Source organism: Schistocerca nitens, chromosome 6, assembly GCF_023898315.1.
Source record: "Schistocerca nitens isolate TAMUIC-IGC-003100 chromosome 6, iqSchNite1.1, whole genome shotgun sequence".
NCBI lineage: Eukaryota > Metazoa > Arthropoda > Insecta > Orthoptera > Acrididae > Schistocerca > Schistocerca nitens.
The window spans coordinates 227613527-227628248 of NC_064619.1; the positions used below are offsets into that span (position 1 = coordinate 227613527).

Genomic DNA, 14722 nt, shown 5'->3' on the forward strand with positions numbered 1-14722 from the left:
CCGAATTGACATCGTAGATTTCAGCTGCGTAAATTACGGTGACATAAATCCATTTAATTACATTTTCCCATTCCGTGAAAATGTGTGCTAGTACATAATTAGTTGTAACTTAGTTTTGACGTTAGTATATTTAAAGAACCTAATTTCCATAACAAAGAATTTTATTTCTATGACGGGAAAAGTCGTCACAACTTTATACAACGAATTTTCGTAATAAACTGTTTATTTCCACTGGTAGACTGATACATTGCCAAAAGACAGCCGAATATACGTAGCATGTAGAGCTTGTGCTTCTCCCGGCGTATCGAATGTTCAAATACCGCCAGACAACTGGCGTTATATCGACAGATGAACACCCGCTGGTTTTCAAGACACAGATGAACCGACCCATGGATCTGCATGGGAACTGAAATTCGTTTGAGCCTCGAAAATGACGAGGTGTTCATCTTTCGACATTAAGGCAGTTGTCGAGGGCGTTCTTTGAACATTCGATATGCTGGGAGAAGCACAAGCTCCGAATACTCGCGTGTCTTTTGGCGGTTTATGAATCTGGCATTGGAAGTAAACGCCTTATTAAGAAAATTGGTTGTATAAGGTTGCGGTCACGGAAATCAGATTTCGCTGTAGGAAATCAGCGTTCGGATTTTTTGTCGAGCTTGTGCTTCTTCCAGCGTATCGAATGTTCAAATAACGTCCTCGGCAATTGCCTTTATATCGACTGATGAACACCAGATGGTTTTCAAGGCACAATTGAAACGACAGATCGCTGTGCATGGCAACTGAAATTTCATTTGTGGATTGAAACTGACGGGGGGAGGGGGTGTGATCTATCGAAATAACGGCAGTTGTCGACGGCGGTTTTTGAACATTCGATATGCTAGGAGAAGCACAAGCTACGTATATTCCCGCGTCTTTTAGCGGTGTGTCGATCTGCCATTGGAAGTAAACGCCTTATTAAGAAAATTGGTTGTATAAGGTTGCGGCGACCTTCTCCGTCACGGAAATCGGGTTTCGTTATAGGAAATCAGTATTTGGTTTTTTTTTTTTTGTCGGGTTAATTGCCTTTTCTCCCGGAATTAGCTTTCGCGCTGCACGGTAGGTGCCTTGAGGACACTGTAACTGCACGACAGTCCTTGACGGGCACTCTGAAGTTCGTGCAGTGCTGAAGCTGCTATCGCGATTTGCGTTACTTCTGGACAGCGGCAATGGCCTGATTGGCTACAGGCGGGAATGTGCAGGCTGCATCCTTCTCGTACCTAGGTGCACCACACCGGCCGTGAAGCGACGCACACGTTGAAGCGTGCGTAGGCCCCGGCCGAGGTTATGACCGTAGCCGGCGACCGGGCACCGACCTTGGTGCGGTCGCTTTTCGTCGCCTGTGACCACGTGCGGGGTTACCCAAGGGACGCGCGAACAGGTAATTCCGAGGCAGTGGCTTCTCAGAAGCGACGGCGAGAGGACGCACGAAGGCAAAATCTCTTCCCACGCGCCGTGCTGGCGTTCAGTTCTGCAGATTGCGCGGTCGTGTGCGCACTTATGAGTTTCTGCGTGTCGCGCTGCTCTCTCTGTTCAGTGGAGAGTGACGTTTCGTGTTGCAATAGGTGCAGTTGCGGTTTGAGCTCCATCGTTGAACGTGGAGCATTTTTCGGCGGTACTTGGACACCGTATTGGGACGACTGTTGGTGGAGGAACGTAATGCGAAGCTGTCCGTAGTCAGTGCCTTTTGTTCTGAGTGATTTGAGTTTTATTGTTGGTTGATCCAATGGAAGGAGGCGGTCTCTTCTGGTGTTGGAACGGCGATCGTTGGCTGCCGCATCAAGTGCAGGCCGTCCATGTCTTGGGCGACCCAAAACAAGTGCAGTGGGAGTCTGCCACCAGACTTCTGCAGTTGATAGCAGCCGGGGCAGTCGTCAAGGAGCTCGTGTCCCAAAGTGTTGCAGCGAATGATGATAAATCTCCTCCGAATGACGAGGAGTCTTCTCCGTGTGACGAGAAGCCGAGCGCAGATAAACCTCTTCCGAGCGACGAGAAATCTCCCCCGCGTCAGGACGCGCGAAGCGAGAAAAGTGCTGCGGTGCTTTCAGTGCCTGGTAGAGAACACCGTGTCAAGCTGAGGGCAGGGAATGTTGACCGTGCGGACGCTGACAGGCGCTCTTGGAGCCAGAGGCCGGATTTGGTGAAGGATGTACCGGCGGCAGAAACGCCGACACAAGTGTGTGCCGTGGATAAGGGTGAGAGTTCGAAAGGAACTGCGGAGGAGCGCGTCGAGTCCTCGGCGAGTGGTGTTGCTGGGGCGTTACGGGAAGCACTCCAGCAGCGGCTGTCGCCGGTTCCGCGTAACGAGGGAGCGGAAGACCCGAGCGCGGGCAAAGTGCTGAGGTTGGAGAACAGGCTGTCCAAGCAGAAGTCCCTTCCAGAGGTGGGCGTGCGCAGGAAGGCGTTCGCCGAGCGCCGCTGCGAGTCCTGGCCGGCGTCGTGGCGGCGGAAGCTGCTGGGCGTCGCCCGACCCCAGCGACGGCCCGGAGCCTCCCCTGTGTATCCGCCGTAAGTCTCCTGCTCTTGCGTCTGCTACATTCATTGTCATTGTGTGTGTGTGTGTGTGTGTGTGTGTGTGTGTGTGTGTGTGTTCAAATGGCTCTGAGCACTATGGGACTTAACATCTATGGTCATCAGTCCCCTAGAACTTAGAACTACTTAAACCTAACTAACCTAAGGACAGCACACAACACCCAGCCATCACGAGGCAGAGAAAATCCCTGACCCCGCCGGGAATCGAACCCGGGAACCCGGGCGTGAGTGTGTGTGTGTGTGGGGGGGGGGGGGGGTTGGTGTTATCGGCGCCCAATGACTAGGCTATCGGCGCCCGTACGAAAATTAGCCGAAACGAATGTGGTTACGTACCGGGTGATCAAAAAGTCAGTATAAATTTGAAAACTTAATAAACCACGGAATAATGTAGATAGAGAGGTAAAAATTGACACACATGCTTGGAATGACATGGGGTTTTTATTGGAACAAAAAAAAGTTCACAAAATGTCCGACAGATATCTTGCGCGCGTCGTTTGGTGATGATCGTGTGCTCAGCCGCCACTTTTCGTCATGCTTTGCCTCCCAGGTCCCCAGACCTCAGACCGTGCGATTATTGGCTTTGGGGTTACCTGAAGTCGCAAGTGTATCGTGATCGACCGACATCTCTAGGGATGCTGAAAGACAACATCCGACGCCAATGCCTCACCATAAGTCCAGACATGCTTTACAGTGCCGTTCACAACATTATTCCTCGACTACAGCTATTGTTGAGGAATGATGGTGGACATACTGAGCATTTCCTGTAAAGAACATCATCTTTGCTTTATCTTACTTTGTTATGCTAATTATTGCTATTCTGATCAGATGAAGCGCCATCTGTCGGACATTTTTTGAACTTTTTTTATTCTAATAAAACCCCATGTTGTTCCAAGCTTGTGTGTCAATTTGTACCTCTCTATCTACATTATTCCGTGATTTATTCAGTTTTCAAATTTATACTGACTTTTTGATCACGCGGTAGATACAGGCCTCGGGAGGGCCAACGGCACTGACCGATGACAATGTCATCCCCTGCCTGTAGGCGTCACTGGATGCAGTTCAGAAGGGGCATGTGGTCAGCACACCGCTTTCTCAGCCGTTGTCAGCTTCCGTGACTGGAGCCGTTACTTCTCATTCAGGTAGCTTCTCCATTGCTCTCACAGGGGATGAGTGCACACAGCTTGCCAACAGCGCTCGGCGGACTCACACGGTACACATCCAAGTGCTAGCCAAGCCCGACGGCGCTTAACTTCACATATGCATCTCTCCGAATAAACGATGTCACATAGTGCCATAAATCCCTGGATTTCGTGAATTTAGTCGTTTCATTAGTGCGTCATTCGAAGACTTGGTAGCAACTTGATAGGTTACTATCAAGTCTTCGAATGAAGCAGTTGTGAAACGATTGAATTCATGATATCCAGGATTTATTTGGAGAGATGCGTATGAGGCCTGAAGATTGCATAGTGGAATGCCGAAACCGATAGCTTTCAAAATAAAATAAAATAACATCTCAGTTATATGTCTGTTCGAGAATTTCAATAAAATTGATAAGCGCTTAACTTCGGTGACCTGAAGGGAATCGTTGTTACCATTGCGGCAAGGTCGTTGGCGCTAAACGTTTTAAACGCGTTAAAAATTTGTTTGCAGACGATGCTGTCATTTACCGTCTTATAAAGTCTTAGCTGGTCAAGACAAATTGCAAAACGATTTAGGCAAAATATCTGTATGGTGCGAAATGTGCAGATGACTCTAAATAATGTAAAGTGCGTGAAGTCATCCACATAAGTGCTGAAAGAAATCCCCTAAATTTCGGTTATACGATAAATCACACAAATCTAAGGGCTGTTAATTCAGCTAATTACTTGAGGATTACAATTACGAATAAGTTCAATAACGATCACATAATGTTAGGAGTACAGCAAACCAAAGACTGCAATTTATCGGCAGAACACATAGAAAATGCAAGTCTACTAAAGAGACTGCTTGCACTACGCTTGTCGGCCCTCTTCTGGAGTATTGCTTTGCATTGTGGACTCCGCATCAGATAGGATTGACGGAGGTCATAGAAAAAGCTCAAACATGGGCAGCTCGTTTCGTACTATCGCGAAATAGGGCAGAGGGTGCCATGTGTATGCTACACGAATTGGGGTGGGAATCATTAAACCAAAGGCGTTTTTCGTTGCGGTAGGATATTTTCATGAAATTTCAATCATTAGGTTTCTTCTCAGAGTGTGAAAATATTTTGTTGGCACCACCTGAATAGGAAGGAATGATCACCAGAATAGAATAAGAGAAATCAGAACTCGTTTTTCCCGCTCTCTGTTCGAGAGTGGAACGGTAGGGAAATAGCTTGAAGGCGGTTCGGCGAACCTCTTCCAGGCACTTAATTGTGAATTACAGAGTAATCATGTAGGTATACATGTAGAAGTAAGAGGCAATCTGAGAGAAAATTGCACTCACTCTCTCCCAACTTCAACTATCACCACACGCACGATCACTCTAGCGTGATACGACTGCGCTTAGCTCTATATCGGTCACACGGGACGAAATTTTAGCGTTGGATTCAAAGAACATATAAGAAATGGCGACAGAAATCAATCAAGCTACCACCTATACTTCAAAAACCAAAACCGAAAAGCAGAACATACATCGAAAACGCATTACAAGTGCTACACAAAATGCCACAAGGATTGGTACGGACATTTTGGAAAAATTAGAGGTATATACGCTCATTAAAATATATCCGAACGATATTAATGAATAAATCGATTTCAGACATCAAAATTATCTAGAAAATTTTACTGACATTTTGGGAAACGAGAACGGATAAAAAATACGCGGTAAATGGAAACTAAAGATAACTATAGATAAAAATCATAACAATAATATAATTTCGAAGTCATTCAAAAAGGAAGAACGGATTTCAGTTGTTTATTACAGACAAATTATGAAAAATAGAAATACATTGTGTATATCACTGGACAGAGGCAAGCTAAAAAATTTATGTTCACATGGACGCTGCACCACCCAATCATATTGAGCACCAAGCGTTGCTGGAAAAATATCGAAACGGTAGTCCATTTCATTCCACACACGAATCAACAGTTCCAGGTTTACTGAATCGACAGCTTCAACAATTAGATTTCTCAGCTCTTGAAGAGTAGCTGCCATAAGTGAGACAAAAACCTTGTCTTTTATGTACGTCCTCAGAAAAGATCTCAAGGTGTGAGGTCTGGTGACCTGGAAGGCCAAAAACAATGAACAAAATCTCCTTAAGTTGAAAGTGAGGCGGGGCCTCGCAAAAAAAAAAAAAAAAAAAAAAACCGAAGTCATTGGAATCTTCGTGAAGTTGAGGAAACCACCTGCCCGGATATGACGTTCTTGTCATAGTTTCCTCCGGAAAAAAGAAAGGCCTATAAATTTTGTGGACAGGAACAGCACAAAATATACACATTTCTTTCCCGTTGAGTCTCTTTCATGTTCGACGACTACGCCAGGATATTGTGACCCCCAAATTCTTACATCTTGGCTGTTTACTTTACCCGATAGGCGAAACGGCGATTCGTCCGAAAAGATAAGTCATTTGGAAAAGGTGTCCTCTGCCATATCCTGGAGAATTAAAATGCAAAATTCGTACTTTCTGTTATAGTCGCTGGGACGCAGTTACTCTAGTAACTGCTACTTGTAACACTTCATTTGAAGGCGTCCTTTCAGAACACGCCACGCCGTTGCTAGTTGAAGTTCGTGGCCTACCCGTCTTGGGGATTTCCGAGGGCTCCGTGTGAACGCATCTCAGATACATCCGACAATTTCATCAGACGTGCGTGGCCGACCATTGCCCTTCCCTTTGATGATGCAACCAACTTCCAAGAATTTTGTATGCCAATTATAAATCTATTTGTGCAGAGGCGGCGTTTCGCTGACTCCACGGCGGAATGCGGGTTACACTTGAACAATATAATGACTTCGTGCAAATTCTAACACAAAAAAATCTCTTGTGGTGTAGTCGCCATGTTGCTACATACCAAGGAGGTTAGAATAAAAGGAGATCGCATTATTTGTGCTGAGCACAGACATCATTGGAAAGCTTGTCAGTCATCTTTGAGAGTCTTCGAAGACTGTTTGTCCGTTAAAGCCCTATGCTAAACCTACTCTTCTAGTGGTAATGCGTTGAATTGACAGTTCTGGGTATGTGCTTCGAAGCAATATATTGTCGTGGATGACTACTGATCATCAGATGGTTGACATTTTAATTTCTTAACGCCGGTTCGCACTCGTCGAACATGGTGTACATTGTGACAAATAAGCCGAACATTTTATTCCTGTTTCAAATTACGTTGAAGAGCAGTACCAACACTTACCTCTTACTCACCGATGTGGCTCGGAGACAGGATTCACTTTCTCAGCATAAGAGCGTCTCCCCGAATTCTAACGTCCTTGCTAGAAACAAACAACAGCACAGCTGTGTCAAAACTTTTAACCTTACTCTATCCAGTGATATGCGCAATGTGTTCCTAGCTTTTGTGGTTTATCTGTAATAAACAATTGAAATCTGTTCCTTCCTTTTGAAACATCGATATTTCACGAAAAAATTTGTACAAATAGAACTAATGTAACTTGAACCAATAGAGCAACATATAGTCAACAGGATGCGGTATGGGCGTCTATTCCAACTAGATGTAAGTATATAAACTGGCCAATGGTTCAACGTTAATAAACATAAGTGAACTCAACAACTGTAACATATACAGGTTCAGTTGAGAAAGGCATTATAGCCGAAACAAGCTTGCAGTAAGAAACAGTACTAATTAAACTATTTACAGTTTACCTGGAATTATTCCTTATAGAATGTCATATTATGACTAGGTCAACAGTATTGAATTGATTCTTGAGTTTCTCCCGGCGTATTTGATAATCAACGTGCTCTCCGCCCAACCACTACAGCACAACCTGTGGAAATGGATGAAATCACGAGGGAGGAGGTAGGCACTGCGTTTATTCAATATACAGGCGCACTCTCGGGGAAAATCGCCCGCATTTTGAAGAAACACCGGGGCGGAACAGTGTTTTGTCCTCCGAATAAAACTCGTGCACTGGTGGGGAGCGCCAAAGATGACTTCGGTTTGAGGAAGGCCGGCGTGTACCCGATTCCGTGTCAGTGTGGCAAGTCGTATATTGGTCAGGCGATGCGTACCGTCGAGGATCGATGCCGTAAACACCAGAGGCACACTCGACTGATGTATCCGAGCAAGTCGGCGGTCGCTGAACATTGTTTGTCGGAAAATCACGCTATGGAGTATGAACGCACGAGGATTCTGGTACAGACGTCGAGATACTGGGACAGCGTTGTTAGAGAGGCCATCGAAATTCGCACCAATGACGACCTCATAAACCGTGACTGTGGCTATAATCTTAGCAAGGCTTGGGAACCAGCGATTGGGTTAATCAAGAGTAAATCGAGCAAACGTATAGTTGTGACGACCACGGTGGACAGAGCCATCACACCGACATCATCTCAGACGCCGTCACAATCTGTTCCACCGCGCGACCGTGGCGAGGGGCGCGGACGGCGGAGTGAGCGCGCCGCGGGCGGAGGGTATTTAAATCGGTCGCCGCCGCGACCGAACCCAGTTCCCCCTGAGCAGCCATAGCGTACGGATCTCCGTGCCGGCACGTTCACAGGAGCTCAGTCCCTCAGTTCACCTGATGATGGCGACATGTATGATCGCCGAAATATTGTGCCCGTTGGACACTGTAGACCGGCAGTACACCCGTGGATATTTTGATTAGTATTGAATTGGTTTCACGATCGTTTTGTGTGGGGCGTCTGTTTCCCAGAACCGTTCCAACAAATCAAGTCTTCCATTCGCCTTCGTTAATGCTGATTCTCCTAGATAGGCTCATTTCATATGTTTCTTCCCGTGTCTTTTTGCAATCCCATACGATCGTCCGACGACGATGCTTCCTTGTACGCCATAGCATCGTCAACGAACAATTCTATCGTGCTGCTGATCATTTCTGATAAGTTATTTATACTCAGGGGTTGGACAGAAATACGGAAACACCCCTAGAAATGCATACTTGAACAGAAATTCAGATGCTATTCAAGTCTGCAGGTTGCACTGTTGTATTTCATCACGAACGGCACCTGTATAATGTTCTCAATACTGTTGCAAGTGTCAGGACAATGTTCTGTGTACTTGTGTGTCCATTGTGTCGGAGCTAAGTGAATTCGAACATGGCAAACTGTTGATACTGTTATGGTGGATGCTTCAGTAACCAAGTTAGCCGACGTGTTTGTCAGAACCAAAACAACACTAAGGGAGCTCCAGAAGAAGGGAATTACAGGGTGAGCTGGATTTCCAAAACCACTTGTAAGTGAGACAGATGTCAGTGACTGGAAAACTTGGTGCCACGTCATGAAACCTGGGCTATGTAACAATGGAAGTATTTCATTTGATCAGATGGGTCTTGTTTCACATTGTTTCCAGCTTCTAGCCAACTTTACCTACCAAGACTGAAACATGGCGGGGATAAGGTGATGATTTGGGCGACCATATCGCGGTATTCCGTGGTTTCCACCCTCCAAGGTAGCATTTTGCCAAGGATCATGTTACCATTTTGGTTGATCAGGTCCATCCCATGGTACATAGTTTGTTCACCAATTGTGATGTTGTGTTCCAAGACAACCGGACCCCCGTTCATAGAGCTTGCATCGTCCAGGACTGATTTTGTGAGCACGAGGATGAATAGTCGCATCTCCCCTGGACACCAGTCACCAGATCTCAGTATTACTGAGCCTTTATGGTCCACCTAGGAGAGAAGGATGCATGTTCGCTATTCACCTCCATTATCGTCAGCAGAACGTGCTCCAGTTTTGCAGGAGAACGGTATAAGATTTCCTTGAAAACCACCGATGACCTATTATATCTATCCATTTCGATACGACTGGAAGCCGAATGTGAGCAGTTTTCTTATACCGTACTGCGCTCGGTAAAGTGCTGTGTCGTGATATTTTCATATTTTTTCCACACCCAGTGGATTGAGCACATTAAGTAAGGCCCTTTTATACTATCTTGCGGCACTCCCGGTGTTACATTCATTTCTGTGGCACGTTCGCCGTCGAGTTACTCATACATTCCTTGAGTCAATCACATATTTGGGAAATACTACGTGTTGTCCATTGCCGACGCCTTTGGAATTTCTTCTGTCAAGTAGTCACAGCACAGAACATATATATGACACAGACGTTGCTGTGTGGTCACTTACGGTAGATTTCAGAATGTAATTAATGTCGTCTCATTAGTACGATGTGGTGGTCTAGTGGGTGTAGCGGTAGACTCCGTCCCTGGAGGTCTCGGGTTCATTCGCGGGTAGGAGCAGAGATTTTTTTTTTTTTTTTTCCTCCGTTCCAGCCCTTCAAGGACGGCCCCTCGGTCCATTCAACCTGCTATCAAATTGTGTCTCGGGGATATTTCCCCGGGGGCAAAAGTTGACCGGGGCGATGGACTACATCTCCCTCCCCCTTACCAGAGCGCCGCAGCGAACTAAATGTGGCACTCAGCCTGCTGTCAGGCCGTAAGCGCTGCTATGGGTTAAGCGCCATAGTCTTCACTTCACCAGTAGTGTCAAACAAAGCTTCTTGTGAAATCACGTTGGGTTCGTCAACTCAACCTAAACCAGACCTCGATCTACACTACTTATCAGTCTTCCAACAACAAACTTTATTACAACAAAGTAGTGAAAGTAATACTGCATAAAAGTGCACGCTGTTTCTTTTTAACCCCAGGAAAACGTTTACGTGATGTGCCATTTTCTGTGCTTTGATTGACTGTTATGAGAAACGAAGTAGTTATGTTGGATTAAATGCTTAAACTCGCATTCTGTGAAAATACACTGTCACGCTCATTAAATGGCTCTAAAAATGCGTTGTTTTTTGGTACGACGTGGGGTGCGAAAGTGTCTGGAGACGTTACGTCAGTGGATCGTAACGTTACCCACATTTTAAAATGTTGTTTTGGTTATCCACTCTGTAGTTCTTGTGATGCAGTCCTCCATTCCTGTTGTTTGCGAGTTGTCCTCTCCATTTCTGTGTAACTGTTGCAGCCTTCGCTGTCTATCCTCCATTTCACATACATATCGGCGTACCTCTTCTATTCTTTGCTTTCGCCATCACTTCACTGTACCTGCATTCTTATCAGCTGTGTATTTTATTCCGGGGAGAAATTGGCATGAACTTACTTTCCAGCTTCAAAATGCCGCATGTAAATATTCACATATTGTATTCGAAATTTTTTAAGGAGAACAAATAAATGTTACACGTTAACTATGTCTTGTATTGAGAATTTGTTTTACAGGATTTTCCCGTTCTGTACTATTTCCTTGTCATAGATCATCATGACAGCTTGCAACCAGAGCTATCACTTCATGGTAAAAACAGCTATCCAACGCTAATCGCTCACTTTTACGTATACCGCATTTCCCGCGGAAGTACAAAGGAAGTTAAATTGCACGTAGCGTAGCCTATCGTCCAATAACAATACGGGCAATTTGCGAACAGATTGGCAAAACTGAAGTAACCTAGGATAAACGAGAAGTAGTCATAAAGTTTTAACCTCACGTCTAGGAACGCTGTAGTACTGAAATGAAATGTCGTGTGGCAAGTGTTGCGCGGGGATTTCAGTGTGTATCGGGACCGCAGACATGAACCTGCGAACAAACAAAACACTTATATTTGTTCGAGGCGATAATTAAAAAAACTTCTATTATCCCTCGTACTATTTCTGTTGTTTAATATATGTTGTTTGTAATTGGCTGCGCGCCATTTAAATGGTGAAAATAATTGTTTATTTCTTGATATTACACTTGTGCATACTTACATGCAGCATACCTACGTCGCTTTCATATTGTGGGAATTGTTTATATCTTACTGCAAACTGAGAACGAACACCCAGAGGCAATAGCCGCATGTTATGAAGTTTTATTCGCATTTCTACAGGTTGTACACTGCGTTTGATCAAAATCACAGTGTGTTACGGCTGCATACGAAATTTGAGTAACTCGTAGAGCTTGCAGTCTCCGCAGTGCATTTCTGCCCTCAATCACAGAAACGATAATAGTGGTGTCTGATGTGCCTGCTCGATGTTCTGGATGTTCGCATACTGTTGAGTTTGGTATGGCTCTGCACGTAACGTTTCCCAGTGTCGGTCTCTTACGTCACTGCCTGATACACCTCAGCATTTCCACCTCCTCAGTCCGATGATAAACGTTTGCGTCCGCAGCTCGTGGTCTAGTGGATGCCGGCACGGTAACTCAGCGTGTTCGGTCAGAGGGATAGCTCCCCTATGTAATAAAAAGAAAAGAAAAACTGAAAAAACTGAATGAATGGATCAACAATGAACTTGAACAAGCGTCATGGCACGTACGCCCCAAACAAATACAACGACCAATCACGAACGAAATGAGATTAAAAAACAAAAAAAGAGATGGCTAGCATTGCTGCGTGTGGATCACGGGGTCCCGGGTTCGATTCCCGCCCGGGTCAGGGATTTTCTCCGCCCGGGGGCGGGGTGTTTGTGTTGTCCTTACCATCTCGTCATCATCATCATCATTCGGGAAGTAGCGAGGCTGGAAACGGAAAGATTGGGAACTTGTACGGGCACTGATGACCGCGATATTGAGCGCCCCACAAACAAACATCATAATCATCATCAGGAAGCGTTGCTGATGACACCCACGCTCGAAGCCCAGCCATGAGCGATGGTTTGTAATGTTTCCAAATACTGACAGAGTGGGAGCAGCGTTCGTACTGTGAACTTCGTGTACTCCAGGCCTGAATCTGTATACCACTGCCGTCCCTAACGATGGCAATGAGCATTGGCACCTTCCTTGGACCAGCTGTACCACCTTTGGTAATCACCGGACCAACACACTGTGCATCACCTGGAAGAACGTCGCAGCCTCCCAAGCGGCCACAGTACGACCTAATTGCAACTCAGGTGATTGGAGGAAGTGTGCTCGTCGGTAGCATCCTACAATGCTACAGTGTTTGCTAATGTTCAAAGCATGATTCCCTCAGTAAGGCAAATAGAACTGTTATGGGTCGAGTGTTCTCAGGACATGATTCTGACTATCTAGAGTACGGATCAATGCCTTTCCTTTGCCCTCCGCCAGTGGCCCCTGTAAATACGATGTTGTTTCTGATTCGTCTTTAAACATATTAATTCTTCACGTACCGTTTGTGTCTTGGGTCTGCTTACGATTCCTGTAGTTCATCAGGAAGCGAACCTCGCTATCACCTGGTTACACGATTCACACTACCAGACTCATTGATTGTAAGCGATACACCAATAGTGATCTACCATTTCACTGGCACAATTCTTATTTGTGTGCAAGTGAACTGAAAAATGAACAGGGTCTCAGTAAGAACTACGAACTTTGATGACAGAGAAACCACATACGTTTAATAATTAATACGTTGTTACCTTCTTTAGGACTCGCGTTTCCTAACAGTCGGCTGTACGTGGAAATCCAAGTTTAAAAGTCGTTTTTGTTTTCGCCCAGGCACAGACCGTGGAAGAGTCGTGAAGAAAAAGACTGTAGAATATAACGCACTGTGCGGTGAAAGACTCTTAATAATCTCATGGGCAGATAGAATGACAAATAAATTTTTTAAAAAAACCATTTTATGTCTGTCAAGGAACAGAGAGTTTGGAGGCTTAATCACATGCACGGGAATTCCACATCCTTCATATTACAGGAAAAGAACTGTACATGGAAGATAAGTCTTCATTATACAAGCAGAGAACAAAAATTTCTAAATATCTAATATACGTTCCCCGCTGAAGAGATTTGCAGAAAGTAAGGATAAGTAGAAGGTTATGATCTTGCTGACAAGGCTAAGGATGAGAGAATTAAGTTGCAGCAGTGTGAAATTGGCTCTTGAAGCAAATCAGTGCTCCTCCCACTGTGTATCTATCAGCAAGCGGTGAGGGTAAACATGTCCTTAACGCAAAATATGTACATAGCAAACAAGTGATAAGAACTAAACGCCACCTCGTGCTATAGATGCGTATCCTCATACCGGCCTAAGAGAGAGGAGCAGCAATTGTTGCCAACCGTAATTACTGTTTCAGTGAGTAATATAATGTTGGATGTGCTGGAGGCAGAGTTCGCGACCCATTACACTTTCGGAAAGAAGACTGTTGGCCAGACAAGATACACTGAGGTGACAAAAGTCGTGGTATACGCACATACACACATGACGGTGGTATCGGCGTACACAAGGTATAAAACGGCAATACATTGGCGGAGCTGTCATTTGTATTCAGGTGATTCGTGTGAAAAGGTTTCCGACGTGACTAAGCCGGCACCACGAAAATTAAGACTTTGATCGCGGAATGTTAGTTGGAGGTAGATGCATGGGACATTCCATTTCGGAAATCTTTCGGGAATTCAGTTTCCCGAGATGTACAGTGTCAGGAGTGTGCCGAGAAGACCAAATTTCAGTCATTTACCTCTCACCACGGACAACGCATTGGCCGATAGCTTCAGTTAACGACCAAGAGCAGCAGTGTTTGCTTGAGTTGTTAGTGCTAACAGACAAGCAACACTGTGTGACATAACCGCAGAAATCAATGTGGGCCGTGCGACGATCTTATCCATTAGGACAGTGCGGCGTAATTTGGCGTTAATGAACTGTGGCAGCAGACGACCCACGCGAGTGCCTTTGTTAACAGCACGGCATCGCCTGCAGCGCCTCTCCTGGGCTCTTGACCGTATCGGTTGGACTCTAGACGACTGGAAAACCGTGGCCTGGTCAGTTGAGACGCTATTTCAGTTGGGAAGAGGTGATGGTAGGGTTCGAATGTGGCGCAAACCCAACGAAGCCATTGACCCAAGTTGTCAACAAGTCACTGTGCAAACTGGTGGTGGCTTCAAAAAGGGTGAGCTGTGTTTATCTGGAACAGACTGGGTCCTCTGGTCCAAGTGACCGCATCATTGGCTGGAAATGGTTAGGTTCGGGTACTTGGAGACCATTTGCACACTTTCGTGGATTCCTGTTCGCAAAAAAAGACGGTACTTTTATGGATGGCAATGCGCCATGTCACCGGGCCACTATTATTCTTTTGGTTTGAACATACTGGACAAT

The 14722-nt window shown here is 45.4% G+C and overlaps 1 protein-coding gene across 1 annotated transcript in view; it reads left to right on the plus strand.

The window, feature by feature from the left end:
* Positions 1-14722, plus strand: part of LOC126262209 (tyrosine-protein kinase Src42A) — a 194839-nt gene that overhangs the window by 10280 nt on the left and 169837 nt on the right. The gene's annotated exons all lie outside the window — the stretch shown is intronic.